An 18,541-nucleotide genomic window follows, 5' to 3' on the forward strand; every position below is an offset into this window, starting at 1 on the left:
TAAGTTCAACCTTTAGGAAACCCTTCCCAATAGACGCTGACAGTCCGCTTGAGGCCTCATTCCTGGCGATCGTCTGGCCACCGCGAAGCCGCCACCTGGGAACGATTTAATAATATAATATGCGCTGCGTAGTTCTTGTTCGTCCGACGTAGTACAGCCAGCTCCGTATCGCACCTCAACATCCAACAGCTGCGCTTGACTTGGCCCATAATGTGTATATCTAGGTCCAGATTGAAAAATCATATTGACGCACTATAGGACTCTCCAATAGCGCTACTAGCAAAAAAACCTACTTGATAAAGAAACATGTGCTTCAAAGTGCTATATAATGTCAAACCAATTCAGCGTGGTTCTGCCTGCTTAAAAAGGCAGCAGAAATGAGAAGCGATTATCCTGTACTAGCGACGAAAATAAGTAGAGTGTTCTAGGTCTTCTATGTAGAGCACTAAACCATATGATGCTTTTATGTAATTAAGAGTATCTTCTTTTGCAAGCAATAACTATTTATTGATTTCTGCACAGTGTATACGCTTTACACAAAAGTACTTTTGAAATATCATTTTGTTTCCTCAAAAGCGGCAGCAGCTAGCACGTCTTTCAACCGTAAACGTAGGATAGTACACTATACTAGAGAACGTATGTGTGATCTGTGGGACGTCTTAAGTGAGTTTACCCAGAAGACAAAACTTTTTTCTACATGTATCTTACATAGCGCATAGTACAACGGAGTATGCTGGATGTTTTGTATCCCCTGAATTGTTTGAAATTACTAAATTAATTATATTCTGAATATTAGGCTGGTGTCCGAGTGAAGGATATTGTATGTAGCGCACGCGTCTGGCCTGAACTTGCAAAAGAGTAAAACTTTTTTGGCCTTTAGCTAAGTATCGACATAAATCTTGTTCTGCTCGGCTGTACCAGGCAATTTTAGCGAATTTTTCAGCGTCCGGACAAGGAAATCCGTGAGGTAGCCAGCTGCGATCTAGCACATATCTGGGGATCGTTTACAGTATCGTCGACATTGTTGTCTCTTAGAGCAGATACGCAGTCCGCTGCGTAATATAAGAATATATTGCTTTGGTTTTCCATAGCATGCCTCTCCTGTCGACAGACGATCTTTTCGTTATGTATCTTGCGAACGACAGACAAAGAGCAGTTGGGTAGAAATCGAAATAGGAACACTATCTAAGTCACAGTTTATCGTGCGTATTCCCCAGTGCGTCATATACTGGAGTCGCAGTCCTTATGAACGTAGGGATAGATTCTTAACTTAAGCGCATTGAACACTGAGAGTAGCTGAGATCATTTTCGACTGTATTTATACCTTGATTCGTCGTTACATGCCACTATTATACATATAAATTGACCAATTAATTTTTTAATTTAATTGGGTTCATGTAAACCCACATAAGCAGAGAGATGCTGTAATCCCGCTTCTTCGTACAATCTAGGTGTTGTATACAACTATATAATAACGTAAAACGTAAATAATTTTCATGTATTTTTTAATGCTTCCTTTGCTTTTTCCTTTTCATTGTTCACTTTTATGTATCATTCCCAGCAGTCTGGGATATTTGGGCCGTATACGCCTAACATTTGTTCGGAGACTAAGTTCAAAGATGCAATTTTTCCACGTGAGGAGACTGTATTGGATGCTGATCGACCGTTTGAGGTCTATGAGAACCTCAAATGGTAAGCAACTTGTAAATTAACCTAGAAGGCAATACCAGATTATTGTAAGGTACCTTAACTGTGTAGAATTTTAGAGCCTAAATGTGCGATGAGCTGTGTCAATTTAGTGAAACTGAAAGGGTTTCATACACCGGGAAATGTTTGTGAAGGAAAAGGCGGTTAACAAGCAGTTGCGTATATCTCAGATGCTCAAGTAAACGAGCCTATCTAACACAAAAGACCAGACAGTCGAGGCACAGTTGTCCGCCTATAAAACAATGCCAAAGGGCACATTGAAAGGATTGTAAGAGTCGTCCTGCATGAGCTCAAGTGAACAGTTCTTATGCGTTCGCTATCTTTTTAGAACCTCGCGTTCTACCGATTACGACCTGTTTTGACTAGTGGCGAGTGAATGTAGTAACCATATAGTTGATAGTAAACAGAGTCTCAAAACGAGGCTGGACGAATTCTCCAACACCAGACCTGAACGTCTCTGGCGAAGAAGCATAAATCCAAGATGCTAGAAGGTTAGAACAGTTACGGCGAACATATAGTAGATCAATTCGTTGCTGGAAAACAGGGAAAAGTTACTTGCTTATATTCTCAAATAGGTTTTTCATGATACTCAAATGACCGGGTGACGTTAGACGTTTTTTTCTTTGTTTTTTTTTTTTTTTTTATTAATTGTGATTAATTCAGTCAGGCAGGAGAATTCGTTTGTATGCCAGCGACATTTTAGCAAAGTACATACGTGAAATAACAATTCGTACGTGCCTACGTATTTCTAGTTAGCACACATATTTACTTACAATACTATACGATGTATCTTATAGTTTGTACAGCCTCTGCTGCGCTGGTGTCACCATTGCGAACTCCGCCGATGAAAAAAAAAACATCGCTAATTAGAATTGATCTTAATCAGTCCATTTCTCTGGAGACTGCGTTTAATTAAAGCGGCATGTTTCATACGTAAACACTTTGGTACGATGTCCAGGGAGCCAATTCTACAACATATGGTCAACAAGAGTACGGATTTTTATGGCCGAAATTTGCATCAGCCACTTGACGACAACGTATCATGATCGATACCATGTGGATTACATATTAGTCGCCAGCAATTAGTCGCTAGCGAAAGGAGCGAGCCTGAAGCAAACTGGTAATATGGTCCATATGGGGCTGTCGTCACTCTCGTTAGTTAGCTTAACCCACTAAACCCAACAATTCAATACTGCATAGTTAAGTGTATACAACTAGGATTTTGATCTCATAGTAAAGAGGTCGGTAAACAGAATGATGAAAAACAAACCTTGCATAATAATAAATACTAGGATTATGTTTTACTTCCGAAACATTTTTGGTAAAAACCTGATGAATAGTCGATTGCAGACAAATGCGTTTGGCGGCAGTTCAGCGGATCTCGTCGTGTCTGCCCCAGTGAGCAGAATTACAAGCTCTTAGTAATTAATTGCCGGTGGAGGAAGTCCCGCTGAGTAATGTCGCCTGTGGTGTGCCTGTGGAGCCCATTGTAAGTGGCGGACAACTGATTAAGAGATACTGGCAACAAGAACTAGGTAGAGAGTTCACTCGACCGGAAGTTCCCGAGTCCGGGCGGCGCTAAGATTTGAAATTTCTTCACTGCTTTAGCCAATTATCTCCATTACAAACCTTATGCATGTGATGCAACAGCTGCGTAACAAGACCCCGAAGCCAAAATGTGTTCCTTAGCGGCTCCATATCATAGAGAAACATTTCTGAAATGATCATTAGTTGCTTATATATCATCTACCATTGTGGAGATAAAGAATACTAGTAACTCACCTTATAACCTAATCCTATATCCTGCTGCGGTGAGAGGGGCCCCTTCCTACGACAGCTGCGTTTCAAGCTTCAAACACCTTGAAGTGAGCTTTGAGAAGTTGGATTTAAGTATACTTCTCGCTGCTAGTAGGTTGTAAATAGTTCGCCCTAAAAAACTGCAGAACAAATATGTCGACATTTGATGATCGAAAGGAGTTAGCTCGCTGGAAAAAGGAGAAGACAGGGCATTTTATGAGCCACTGTTGATGGACAGCGCATTAAGTAATACGGTGGCTAGCACAAAGATGGCTCTTAGTTGTTTTAATTTGAATCGAAAGTAACAATTGAATCTATTATATTTCGGTCTGTCAAGGATATACCAATATACAATAAAAGTGGTTAAAATTACTAGTAATATAATCTGTTTCAGGGACATTCTTTAGGCACCCACACATCAGGACGCCGCCCAGATTACTTGAGAAGGGCCCGTCAATACAAAACGAAAGCTGCGAAGCTGACTCGACTTCACAAGACACCCAAACAAAGCCTGTCTCTATCCACGTCCACGCAGACGATGCTCGTGATGCATTCATTTCAATGGTATTATTTATTCAATATTCAATTTATGATATTTACATGCTAAACGGACAATTTAATTACGAGTAATACGGCAACTTAAGACTCGCTAAACGATTACTCCTGCTGCTACTACCGGAAAAACTGCTAATTGCGACCATTAATAATCTTATCTTGGAGTTTTCTGTGTGGCCTATCAGCCATCTGTTCAAATACATACCTCACTCTTAACACGTCACAGTACCATGTTATTACGTTTCCTAACTCTGATGGACGTTAGGCCGAAGTGATTGTTCTTGTCACGGGCGCCCCTCTGTTGGATACCGTATACACGCTACAATTATGTCGGTTTTGGCCTTTGACCCCAAGCACGAGCCAAGTGCCAGCCTTGTTCTCCGTCCAAACATGTTATACGCATATATATTTGGCGTGACGTTGAATCGTAAAGTCTGTCAGCAGTCGCTTGTCGTCCCTGTCGTGAAGGTATACAACAGAAATTTAAGCTTGGTTCAGAAGCAGCCGACAGTTATCTAGACGATTTTGCTGGTCTCCGTGTGATGATTGATGACTGGGGTCTGCAAAAGGTCATCTTAGCCTTTCAGCAAAGTCAGAGTAACCGATATCCCCGTATCGGCATAGCGTCTCATTATTGAAGATATATAGCATTGTCATTGCATTTAGGTCACCGCGCGTTACGCACCAGGACGAACCAATGTGCCTCATGCTAAATCGATGCACATTGATAAATCGAAGTAAAATTATAAAATAACCGTAACAGTTTTTCCTTTTTTGAGGATTAAATGTCCTGGAAGGACGCGCAAGGTGAACTCTATTTGCGTTTTCGAATAGGCCAAAGCCCGTCGAAGAATACACATTTCATTAGATTAATTAGACCAATAGGCGCTCTATTTAGCGCCACCCCTAAAGCGATGTGGATGTAGATTGTTTCCATATAATCGTCGGAGTAATCTGTCCAAGTCTTCTCCTTTTTATAATGAAAACATAAGGTATCACAGGTTAGCGAAGAATAAAACATCGATTAAAGTAAGCCCAATAGTACGCTACTTTTTATAACTGCGGCCATTCTTATTTTCATTTCCATCGAAACGCTAGCAGTTTGAACCAGGCTGGAGCTTTACTTCGGTCTCTATACAAACCAGATAGTGAGATCACCGCTGTCTCATTTTTAGACGCCTTATGATAAATACAATTCGGACCCTATACTAATTTTCATAGACATCTCATGGTTTCCGAATGTTTATATTACTTTCAAATTGCCAACATTATAGTGAGGAGATGCGTACCCACTAATGACAGTACGTAGAGCTAGTCTGTTTGTGAACTTACGTTTTCTTTAGCCTCTATGGTAACTGCATTCTAAGGCAGACTGCGACGCATTCCAATAGCGAACTTTAATAAATTGTTTTCAATCATGTTCTCGTAGAAAATTGTTCTGAAACGTTACTATGCAAAAATGTAAGTTCAGTGATTTTTACGGTAATCGCAGTAAAAAAAAGAGAAAAAAAAAAGCAGCTACAGACAGGGCTGAGTCGACTGCTCTAATATTGTACATTTATTAATAGGCATTTTTCTTGGTTCAATAAAGTTAAATTTTAGTTACATCGGTACAATGTTCATTATACCCAGCGCCTGATACCGATTATATTTACTTTGCTACAGTATCACAATTAATATCTTGAAGAGGCCAGAGTCATTATTCTGACCGAAATCATTTAGGCGACCTTTTGCTTACGCCTACACCCAGCTCTCTACTTGTTTGCAACCACCTTCACATACGCGTTCATAAATGTTATACTTATTAGGTAGCGAGGTCTATCAAGAGAACATTTCCATGCATGCCGCAGTGTTTTCTAAGGCGCTCATGTAAGTTATAACTATGTACTGAATGTGTATGGGGCACAATGGCTGTATACACGGGTCCGGAATATAGGCAGTCGTACATCAAACAGAAATAGTGGCGTGAAAAGCTGGCACAATCCGGCATATCGGCTTGAAAATCCCCACGTGTCGAGCTGATACACGTGGTAGATTTAAACCAGTATTGGATCCTCGGGTTGTCCTGTTGACGCATGTTCAAAAGGTGCTCATCCATACGTCTTGATGGTCAATGCACGAATCCAGCGCGGGTAGTTGTCAGCCATTTGCTAAACGCGGCCTCGACCTAGTTACGAGGGCAGAACACCGAATGGATATAAATGTAAAATAGATTAGCGACCGGGCAGGCCCAATGTTAAACAAGATTGTATTCTTGCCTAAATAGAACTAGTCCACGAACTCGAGGTAAAAATGGAGGTATTCGATATTGGACGTATAGTATGAGTAGGAAGTTTAAGGGATCATAAAGTTTTGAATCGGAAGATTCAATTCAGGCGACGCACTCTGATGGATCGTCACAAACACTAGCCAGAGATTTTGTTGATGGGTGCTTTTTATGCATTCATATATTGTGATTGTGATAAATTGTTTAAAATTGACTTAGGTCAGCGTAGTAATTACAACGGACATTTAATAGATATTCCTATTTAGTTTTGCCTGTTGAAAAAAACGACACGTGTTATATTATACTGTTTTTGTTAGGTTTCACAGTGAACCAAAAGGAACCCCGATAATGGAAAAGTATATCAATTTAAGCTGGGCATGAATTGCTTGTTGAACGTTTACTGAAAGGGCATTGATCGTTGGCTCGACTTTTGAAAATACGACAACTAGTGAAGTACTTGATGTAGATGTCAAAAGACCCACGGTTGTAGAGCCTATCGCATATATTTGGCAGTTCCTTGAAGAATACATATTGGTGCCGATAACTGGAAATATTAATTGTAAAATTTCATTTATATCATCCGATCATTTATACTGTATGGTATTTTGTCTCAGATATAACTAGATAAAATATATATATATATATATAATAAGGTAGGGTTGAATCGTCTCGACTCAGTGATGATGAATCCTGAATCAAGTCGTGTTGACCTTAAACAGGCTGATACTTTTAGGAACTATTTGCCCGCAAATGATTTTAAATGAAAAAGCCTAAAAGAGTACATAGAGGGCATTTCTCTAGCCGTAATCGTATTAAATTCAATGTAAACAGGTTACATTTTTGCTGTAATTGCTTTCTACAGATTTATCGCTTCTTCGTAATTATCGTTTTTTGCACAGTACGTTCCTTTGAAAAAATCATTCAACGCAATATTACTATAACTCTAAATTTAATAATAGTCGTAAATTTAACAAAAATTAATAAAAGATATTTATTAACTTTATTTTGGTAACTTGTGTTAATATTAGTAATATACAGTAGAATTAGTACATATAAATACATAGTATACATATAGTGTACATAAGCATACAGTAATATGCAATTAGAGTTTAATAATATACGGTAAGAGAGCATCTCAGGACTTCAAGCAAAAACTGCGGTTTCTGATGGAAACAAACAAAACCTTGAACGGCCAAGACCTGAAAATCTGTGTCTTTACGGTTCGTACCTGACAATACAAAATACTCATGTTCTTGTTGGCACCATTTGTTTGAAATTTTATGTTTCCTACTGCAATACAGATCACATTTTCAAATCGTGGGACCTATCCGATTATCTTTTATCCAGAACAAAGAATCGATAAGAAAAGGCGATTGAGCGCCACCTATGACGGTCTAAAATTTTCACAGTCCATCATGCGGAATCGTACTCGTGCCTAGGGCACAGGCTGCTATGCAGGGCGATCCTTCCACTTAGACAATTCGGCCTCCAGCCGGCCGGCCAATACTATTCTTTCGTACGTATGCGGCCGGTGAACACCAACAACGAGGCAGCTAGAGAAGACGCAAGCGGCTCCGCGCCTACCGATCATGGAAAACTATGATCCGATATGAATACACTTTGAATACATATCCGCTTAGACGTTGCTGTCAGTCGATCTTTGCTTACGCTTCCTGTATTGCTTATGCTACGCGTACTGCTGCCCTAGACTCCTAACTTGGCTATTTTCTCTTTCTGCTTCTCTTCGCGCCTGTACTTATCTCAGAGAACCCGCAAATCTGCCACATAAACCAAAAACCGAAATCGACGAGCGTATGAAAATCTTGTCGTGATACCCTATCTGTCAAAGCCTATAGCCAGCCATATTCACTCACCTGTGCCAACGAAATGTATTCGTCTACACAAAAAATAATTTGTGATGGTGCCTTTGGCAGAAACTGGAGCACACAAGCTCCGAGTCAGACGTCTATTCAAATACGTTTATCATATTCTCGCACGTCTCTATACCCTTGCGCTGCCCATTTGGCTCCTATTTTTCCTGTTCCTCTTTTCCATATTCTGTATTTGTGCCCCGACCGTCATCATCGGCCATTTTCATGGTCCTTTGGCATAAACACACAGACAAATCTCTATGCATATACGCAATACGCACGAACTGTATAGGCATGGAATCTCAGGGTTTCTCCGCCCCTTTTCGTCGATTCTTTTCCGATGCCTTTGCTTAGTATCGGTAGACAAAGCTGGCTAGCGAATCTTACGCAAACCCAACTCTCAGCTGTTAGATCCAGCTTTTCCCTCTAAAAAGCGCTAGCATTAGGTGATCTGACGAGCAGCCAAGATCGGAGTGTATTTTGAATTCGTAACTGCGTTTCGGATAGTGTCGAGGTTGTATGGACTCGCCTGAGCGGTTTTGTTCCAATAGCGTACTTCATGGGTTCAACGTCATGGGGTCGAGGTTCGCAGGTTGGTAGAGGGTTTGCGTGTGCACGCGTGTACAACGACGTCGATTCGAACGATGGCATCAAAGCTGTGTGCTGACGTAAAGACAGCCACCCGAGTTGCTGGTATTTTGTGAATTGGAAGAGGTGAGGCCGTATGATTGACATACGACATATTCCTACATTTGTTTCGCACACAGCGAGACGGTACGAACGGAAATTGGATGAAATGCAAACAAATATAGATGAACAGTACGTACTGGCACTGTTATTATGCATAAGCCAAACGCGTCGGGTTTATGCTAACCGGCGAATAAGTCGGTTGTTCTTCATTAAAAAAAAAAATGCTTACCAGAAGTTGCTAAATACGTTTACCCGGATTCCATGAACTAATTTCACCACTTGATTTTATTATAAATTGTAATCCTTAATGGTGATTTGTTCTTTCTGCATAGCTATACCGCTATGATCTAGCTATACCAACAGCCAGAGTTAGAATTAGACTCGAGGTATTATTTAGGGACGACTTGAGATAAATACGTGGACGGGTAAAACGCAGACGGAGAAAGGTAAAACTAAGCAAGAGTAATCGAAATAAAAAGAAAGATGGATTGATTCAGTTTTCTGCAACGTGCTGTGCCGTCTTTTCTTCTGCTCCGTCTCATACCTACTCTCGGCGTATTACACACCGTCCAAGCGCTCATGTACAAAAAGGCTATGTACAGCTTTCGATATTTTGCGAATTTTCTATTCTCTTGAGTTCTGCTCCCTGTTTCATATAGAGTCTGCTGAAACCGAACCCCACGATGAGATAAAACGAATGGAACCGTCGGGGTGAAGCTTCATAAATATTGTTTCCAGTACGCATTTGCGGGATACTGCTCTTGAGCGGGTGGCACCTGCGTAGGACTGTAAGCCACAACAGGACCGAAAAAGCTTTCGATGGGTGAGATGAGCTCCATCTGCTACTCCTGCTATAACTGAGACATTTACAGTGACCTAGACTTCTTGTGTGTGTGTGTGTGTATTATATCTACAGTCTATCTTGTTCGCCCTGTTGGAGCTTCCTTAGCCCCTGGGGGACATTGCGTTTCTTCCTGCCACGCGCCATAAAGAAGGATGACTCACATTCTTCTGAGATGCCCTTTGCTCCTCCCTGCTCTGTGAACGTTTTGGGCTGATCAGGATATCGTAACACATGGTTCACGCTTGCCCTTGGATCCCGTTTTGCCAGGAGACGAATAATTTATTTCGAGAGCCCTCGGTTGTGCAAGAACTCGATACACAGGGGCAAAGTAAGGCCAGTCTTACAGCTATACTACGTGAGACAATCGTGACAAGTCTGATTCCCGCGTCTTCAGCTAACAAGCTGGCGTTTTCAGTTAATCGGTAGGTGGTCGGCCAGCGATCTTGGTAAGCATTGCGGCACGCTTGCGTCGCACACTTTACGAGAAAACTATATGTTACCTTAGAAGACTGAGCGCTCCATTACAAGATGGATCCAACTTTATCGATAGTGGTCTAAATGAAGACAATAGTATTGAACAGGCACAGGAGTTCGTGCTACTAAATTAACAACCAGTCCTCACGAAGATTGCAGTGTAAGCTTAAGGCTCCCGGATTTCTTCCGGCTCATGGATTCTTTCCGCGTATACACGTTCGGGCATACTCATACTTTCTTTCAACCGTATAATACTGCGCTAATCATACCGTATTACCGAGTACATTGCCTTGATTAATAAAACACATAGTTGATTATTCAAATAAGGAAAGAAGGACAAAGACATTCTTTCAATTGAATTATAATTCTTAAACGGTTTGTTTTTAAAAGGCAACATATATTGCAGGCACACTGATTTTTTACACTAGGCCTCGCAGGAAGTTTCATACAGACAAAACTTGAGGTTTGATGATGGTGATGATGACGATGGCATTATCTATACAAGAAGTGTTAATTAGTGTGAAGCTTGGACATCATGATGATGCTAAAATATCTGTCATGCTTCTGTTTGTCAACAAGACTCTCAAAGCTGATTAACAATGACCTGAGAGCATCTATCTATGTGATGTTTGGCGGAGCTGGGAGAAATCCATCTCAATGGAAGTTCCGAGGCAACCTGGGGTTTAGCAAAATCAGCTCCTTCCAACCCAACCTGAAAAAAGTTTAACTGCCCACCAAAGGTGCCTGTGTGCAATTTGTCAACACATGATCCATCCCGAATAATTAATGTTATAATGATACGTTTATTAAAAAAAGTTTTAGTGTAAAAAAGCACATTTCAATAATCGTAATCTGCGCGTGTTCCTCTTTGATCTAGATATTTGTAAACCTACTGGAAGCTTACTTTCGCATCCGTCTGTGTACCGAAACCGTTGTTTTTACTATTGAACATCTAAAATTTCTCTGTGCAGATGGACGAGTCATTTATGTTCAATGATTAATAGTGCACATTTTACGAATCCTTTTGATACTCTTGACAATTGGACAATATACTGACGCATTTCGTAACGTAAGTTTGAAGTCCTAGTTTTCGTCCAGACCTCTCGTTCACAGTTGCAGTGATATATATATATATATATATACATATATATCAATAATCCCCGCCAAATCGATTCCTAATTCTCTAAATAGCTGATTGTTCTAATTGATCGTAAAGCCCAGCTTTGCTTACCGACATATTGCTTCTACCATCTCTAGAGATGTTAACTCGAACGGTTTTTACGAGGCAAATGTACAACTACTTAACAAATTATAACTAACCGAAGATGAGCCTCGTTTCCGTAAGCTTAAATCTTGACTTGAGATGCCGGCAAACACTCTTTAAGAAATGGATCCAATTAGTGGCGATAGCGATGGCTCATATATTCGCTCTAAGTTTCAAGTTTTACGTCCGGTTATACCGTTAGACATTCTATTAGACAGCCGAACTCTATGCCCGTATCCCTAATGTTAGCAGGCAATGCGTTACCCGTCAAACACATCACCAGCACGTATAATACTTGCATTCATGTAACTTGTATGGTTTCTTAACCAAAAACAGCTTGTACGTTGAGCATCGGATGTATATTCGTCCCTGCATTCGTACCAAATTGCGTCCATGTGCGTTCGGCTTTAATCAGCTGCAAAAAGACGTTTGAACCTACAGCGTGGAACATCAACGTGGGCTTGAACAAACAAAATGAAAAGCACGCCCCTTTGTTACGTAGAAAAACTACTTTCCAACGGCAGTTTATTAGCGACGTCTTCCTCAATCAAAACAGGTATTTCATCAATTTAACGATACTGTTCACTTTGTCTGCAAATGTATAAAATGCGTAGTTCTCAATTTTTCCTGTTATGAGACCTTTATATTCCTGACAGAAGCGGTATCTAGCAAACTTGCTATGTTAAATTCCGCTTTTATAGGAATGCCTAAAGAATATTCTGCTACTAGACATATCTTTTAAAAGCAGACCTTTTTAGAAGACGTATTGGCTAGCAAGTAAATATCTTTGCATATTTATGTTCGGCGCGTTTGAATGGATAAGAGATGACCCTTAGCTCGTTTGACCTAGATGATTGGTTTATCGAAGTATGTGTGGTGGAAAGCAGCAGACACGTTTGCCCTTCCTCATTTGTGTAAGTATAGAACCGAAGTAAACCTGAAGCACGATGCACCTTCTCGGTGAAATTTGCATTTCCGAAAGTCATTTTATCAGAGAGCTCGTAGCGAAATGAATGCGACAAGCGGGGATATATCGGATGACGAAATATCCGATTAGACTAGACTTTATTATTATTATAATTATTTAGCTCAGTAAAAAAATTTAATTATTATACCTGATATGCTAGTAAAATTAATATCACAACAAAAAAAATATTTCCTTTTAGTAAACGTTGAATTTTCAACTCGATTTGAATACATATTACTACCGTAGAAACTGTAGACGCAAGATTTGATACTTTCGACCTAGAAATAGGTCGTAAATTCATTAGTAATTCTTGTACCGGGAATACTAGTTAACTTAATTATTATTATTATTATTATATATATATATATATATACGCCTCGGGTAAAAAGTTCGAAGTAGACTTAGGCTCTGTTTCACAGAAGCACTTCACACGGTAATCGCACCTCATGTGATAATTCAAACTAATCTTCGTAGATTCTACAGATTACTATTAAGCTATACATTTTTTTTAACAGGTAAGTGACCTGGTTGGATCTTTCACAGGAAATATCAAGATAAGTTAATTGAAACGGTATCTCAATTAGTAAATGTTATCAACTAGTAAACAGACCCCCGACTACAGAAATCTAACAATACAGAATACAGTGTGTGCTTTAACAGCAACCAGCGGTATTCAAGTTAGCCTCAACGGAGCTTGCCCACTCGCTTCGCTTCTAAATATTACCCAACAGGCGAAGATTGTGGAGGAAATTGTTTATATTTCTGTCGTAGTATCTTTTGTCGCTGTTGCTGTCGAGATCGATGCGGTAGTTGCTTAGCAAGAATCTCTCATCTGATGAAGCGGCAGCAGCAGCGGCGGCGTGGTAGGAAAAATACGAGAAGTAAGCAAAAGAACGCAAGTGATGTAAGAGAATGGCTAGTGGATAGGTTAGGAAAATTACGGCAGTGGCGGTAAACGTTGGTGGTGTCATGATGGCCAGCGGATTTTGCACAGGGAACGGCGTTGGGCAGAGGCATGTCAGCCCAGTTAGAGCAGCTAACCTGACAGGCTGCGGCTAATCCCCGTTGATTTAGGACCACTGACACTGCTAGGGAAGCGACCTCCTCTTCGGTGGCAGTATAGGCGGGGGCGTCACCGGCACTGGCGGTAACGCCAGCGCCGGTTCAAGCCGATGTCATAGCAGGCGGGGAGCGAAGATAAGGAGGCGTCCTAGGCGTGTGCAGGGACGTGGCCAAAGTCGGCAGCAAAAGAAGAAGAAGCCTCTCAATAGGGTGAACTCCTTCGGACCTTTCAGGGCGCAGAACGGGCTTCAACAGTAGCTGGCAGCTAGCTGTGAAATCGGGAGACGCCCGCCAGGAACGAGGACGTTTATGTACCCAACAGATTTTGCCACACGACGCCAACATGCCATTCGCCGGGCTCAGCTTTTACGTCGATAAATAGCCACCAGGCGGGCCCCTAGCGACATGATCGGATTAAGGTCGAAGTTAGGGCCGCCATTTCGTAGAAGAAAATAGGGGTCTGATAGACGGGTTGCAGCGCGTGAGCGAACGAGAAAATATATAACAAATTGTGAAAGACAGAGAACGATGTATTAAGAACCAGGTAAGAAAAGCAATAGGTTATAATAAAAAGACGATGTATAATTCGATTAGTAATGACTTTGGGTATATGACGCATTTGTGCCTACGCTGTTTTGTAACGTGAAATTGTGCGGGAGCTCTATCGATATTCTGTAATGGCGGAACCTGCAAAGTACTAAATGACACGTAAATTTCGTAATCCGTAACGACTTGTTACCTTTTGCGTCGCCGATAACACAACATTATCTCTCTCTCTCTCTCTGATTCTGACAAACTCAAAGTAAGAAGCACATTTGATTGTGAAGGACAGTGACTCAGTTGATCTTAAGGTGAAGTATATGGTATATATTATAAATTTGCGCCGCAACAGTGGAAGTGTCACTCAGCTGCATTAAGGGCCAGCGACGATGTTATAGCAACTAATTAGTGTTCCGTTTAAAAGCAATTTATCTAGGCACCGTAATACAAAATTAGCACTTAGAGTAAACTATTTCTCTAGTGATAAGAGTGGATTCGCATCACTGTCCGGCGATCGGACGTGTTTGCTCTGCGCTCTAGATCTTATAGGATGTCCAACGGATAGATAATTCGATCAAAACTTGAGTTGTCTACTATTTTTAAAACTATACCGGAAAGTCTGGTCATTGTATATTTAGACCTTAGATTTAGGCCTAGATTTGAGTTGTCCAGCATTTCTTCTATGTCCTCTCAGCGTGCTTGCTGCTGACCTTGGACAAAACGTCCGCATTAGCCTTTTGTTGCTATGGCAAAATAAAGATATTTGTTTGTTTTTCGAACTACCTTGCTTTATTTGAAATAAATAAAAGTAAACAGGAAAAAAAAACAGGAATGTATACGGGCTCGTGCGAAATTCATCAGAGATATCTACCCGACTAACATGAACTTAAGCGGATCGTCAATAAATATGATGATACTGTTTGCTTAGAAAAGATTGGGTAAAAGAATATTAAAAACAGTATGTTTATATTTAATCGTCTAGTGCGCATGAGTAAAATGCTTGTCTATGTCATTGTTTGTAAGGGAAAATAGATTCTACTTTACTAAAGGACTTTTAATTTGTTTCTGATCAGTGTTGTGGCCACATACCTAAGACTACCGTCGTTGACCGATGCTAAGAAAGCGGGCATCTGTTTTACTCCAGGGAATTATGTATACGAATGTTTGTTTGGTGTTTTTACACGGTATTATGCATACGATATTCGATTAGGAATATATTTAAGTTCAGCTTTTTATAACTTTTTGTCCATATGCCCATACTATCATCAAATATTCACTATATGTATGCTTATTGGAGGTACTATTTCGAAAAGCGTTCACCTAAAGAAAAGCCTTACACTCTAATAATAATAATAGGGGAGAATAACGCTAGGAATATTCAGCGATGCGATATAAGGAGCGGTTGGACCTAGGTGCAAAAGGGCACACGCTTCTCTCATGACAAACTGTTCCCTTCTTTCCATTCATAATCCTTGTCGGCGTTCCACGGACGCGTTTCTCCTAGCTCCCACCGAAACGATATCGCAGCACTCAACACTGTCAGGGTTAGCACTGGTGAAATAGAGAGCACCTTGGAGCTAGGACGTCTTGACGGAAAAACGACAGGATGTGCACGTTGCCCCTAGCGAAACATGTTTAACCTAGTACGCACAAATGTACATCTGCGTTAAAATATTAATTTCCATGTTTATTACAATATCGTTACGTACGTATTAAACTTCTCGCCATATCTTCGGTAATATCGGTGAAACCCCAACGTTACAATACCTGAAAATTCAGTTCTGAATTGATTCAGATATATTACACCATACGTGTGATCAAATGGATAAAAAAATTTAGATCTGTATATTATTCTATTATGAAAAAATAATTCCTATGCGCTGCGCTTACGCAGGTTAACAATCTTCGGGGTAGAAGCCAACGGAAAGCTTAAATAGCCGGAGTGGTATAGGTAAGCTGGTCAACCCCATAGGAAGACCATCTTGGATTAGCTGGCAGTTAGAGAAAACAGACTTCAGTATGGTAGCAGTCGTTTAGATATAGCACTTGAACTGCTTGCATACAATATTTTCGCTAACGCCATATGTAGTACATTCATAGTCTTATCTTGATCAAAAGTCTTATTACCGAAATGTAATTTTCGGTGTTCAATATGATGGCCACGGTTTCAGCTTTCTGTACATGTCCATTTTAAAGCTGGGTAAAGTAATTTATGAAACTCCAGTTTACGCGCAGTATTTCGAAATCGCATTAGTGGCCTACTACCCATACATGTCTCGCTCGATATACCTCAAAAATTTCAAGTAGTTTGATACGATTAAAGAATAAGCTTTTTAGTATGTTTTTAATGTACCTTATTTAACGGTTAACTCAACGTGCCTGAATCGTACGAATTGCACGGAGCTGAAGGAAAACACAAGTGCCCGCCACTCCGCTTTTTGAAGGTCGGTCGGTGGTAGGAAGTTCTTAAGGGTTTAGACAGCGCGGCGTTCGCTAGTGTCGGCTTCAATGAGGTGGAAATTCGCCAGTATCTATCGACAGCGCCTTGGTAAGGATCCGCTCGGTTCAGCTTTACATAGAGAGAGAAAAACTATCGCAGAAGTGGGGGGTGCAAAGGGCCGGCGGAACCTGGGTCTGTCTTTCCATTTACGAGCCTATGCTTTGTTTTTTTCCCATATCTGACTTATACTAGGGTTTAGTCGTAAAAAGTTTAGTTTTCTCAGGTTGTCGTTAAGGAAAGTGGCTCTTGTGGAAAACATCTAAGCTACGCGTGTCAGTTCATTAACACGGACTGGCACTTCATATCTTGTCAGTGCAATACCGAAATATTCCAATAGCAGGCGTAAAGTTTAACTTCAGGAACAACTATAGGCGATCAGCAGAAGAGGACGGTTGTATATATATGCGCGTAGTATTTTATTTGAGCACAACTGACCGCCGAGTTATTGGGTGCGATCTCAATTTATTTTCGTTTAAGTCATTTTAATACGTTCAGCAGTTCAACATAAGTTAAGAAATGATGCCTAGTAAGGGCCTTCGAGTTGTGTTGATTAGTATATTGACTATAAGTTGAACACTTGGATATTCCAGCGTGAATGATGTCGGTAGCTTGATTGCTAGGACCGACACGGACATGTCGGACACCGAACCGTCAACGATATCAATAGACGGAGCTCACAGCATGTGCGAATCACTATATTCTACAGCGGAATGTTTCGGAAATGAGTAACTGTAGACATAAGAGAATTGTTTAAGATGTTTTTCTACATTAGATACATTTAGTTAATTGTTTAATGGTAATATTGCTTGGATGCAATGTACAGTTAGTTAAAAAGTCATAGGAACATTTGAACGGAATAAACTTTAGGCTTGCTCTCTGCAATGACCAGTTGTTCAATACTTTTCTCTTTTAGATAATATTAAAGCCAAGCTCACACAATTGTGTTTTGTTCCCTATATATTATTGTATGCTCATGTATGTCATTGTTTCAAGCAATCATGTTGAACTTCTACAAAATACCATGCACAGATCTCGTGATTATTAATGAATATGACAAAAGGATTGATTGAGGCGACGCTCTGTTGGAGCATTCCTTTAACAATGCTGCATCTTAGCCAGGCCGCTCTGGCTAAGGGGCCGTCACCTGGACACTTTCCCAACAAACGGGACGATGGCTCGATAACGCCGTGGCACCTATCGAAACCGTTGTTACCGTTTGGATACGTAATGAAACAAATCATACCACTGAATTATTAGAGGCTGAGCAAGAACGTAGTAACGGAATAGTAGTTCACCGTACGCTGCTGATGTGCAAGGGTACACTGTCAGAGGCTGACGCACTGGCACAAAGTAGGACAGATATATGTAATTTTCTGCAGGTCATCAGACAACATCAGTCAACTTCTCAGATTGACGAGCAGCGAAATCGTATGACCCCAAACCTAAACTTTACAAACAAAGCCAAGAAAGTCGGCTATACCACGGTTACTACGTGATTTTAATTCGTTACGGTAGTGGCCTTTCAAGTTTCCATCTAACAAAGTTTTCACAATACGATAAAAAGTTCCATGGTTTATCGACCGAACATGGAATAGCAGATATGAAATGGCCACTCGTTTTGAGGAACCATAGATATAATAAAACCGTATCGGAACATTTACGCATGTCCCTGGTCAATAAGACCGTCTTTGTCTATAAAGAATATCTCGAAAAACAAAATAGCAATTATCCTCAATCATTCACCTGGTGTTCATCTCCCAAAGAGCTTAGCTGAATCCGTAGATTTGTCGTAATACCCAGGCACGTAAAGGTGAGACATATGAATTCTACCTTCGCATGATTGATTACGAGCAGTGGTGCTCCGTAGATAGCGCGACAGTTAAGCGAGGGAAAGCTGTATAACTCAGTTCAGCAGAATTTGCGTTGCCAGTTACGTAGAGAAAATCATTTCGCATAGCGTTTCCCAGTGAAAACCATGCGAGCGTAGAACGACTTTTATGGAAC

The 18,541-nt window shown here is 40.6% G+C and overlaps 2 long non-coding RNA genes across 6 annotated transcripts; one reads left to right on the forward strand and one right to left on the reverse strand.

Moving 5' to 3' along the window:
- Positions 1–5,582: 5,582 nt before the first annotated feature.
- LOC147757647 (uncharacterized) lies at positions 5,583–11,872 on the reverse strand. The gene is made up of 2 exons (XR_015320714.1): positions 11,525–11,872; positions 5,583–6,226 (listed from the first exon to the last, which is right to left on the reverse strand). It is a non-coding gene; the product is annotated as an uncharacterized LOC147757647 (long non-coding RNA).
- LOC147757648 (uncharacterized) lies at positions 11,731–17,425 on the forward strand. Of its 5 annotated transcripts, XR_015320711.1 has the most exons (5): positions 11,793–12,024; positions 12,292–12,382; positions 12,951–14,041; positions 16,375–16,585; positions 17,128–17,425. It is a non-coding gene; the product is annotated as an uncharacterized LOC147757648 (long non-coding RNA). The 5 variants fall into 5 exon arrangements; XR_015320712.1 differs by lacking the exon at positions 16,375–16,585 and having other exon boundaries at positions 11,807–12,024; XR_015320709.1 differs by lacking the exons at positions 16,375–16,585; positions 17,128–17,425 and having other exon boundaries at positions 11,738–12,024; positions 12,951–14,816.
- The last annotated feature ends 1,116 nt before the right edge of the window (positions 17,426–18,541 follow it).

Source organism: Varroa destructor, unplaced genomic scaffold (genome assembly GCF_002443255.2).
Source record: "Varroa destructor unplaced genomic scaffold, Vdes_3.0 BEIS01000002.1, whole genome shotgun sequence".
NCBI classification, from domain to species: Eukaryota; Metazoa; Arthropoda; class Arachnida; order Mesostigmata; family Varroidae; genus Varroa; species Varroa destructor.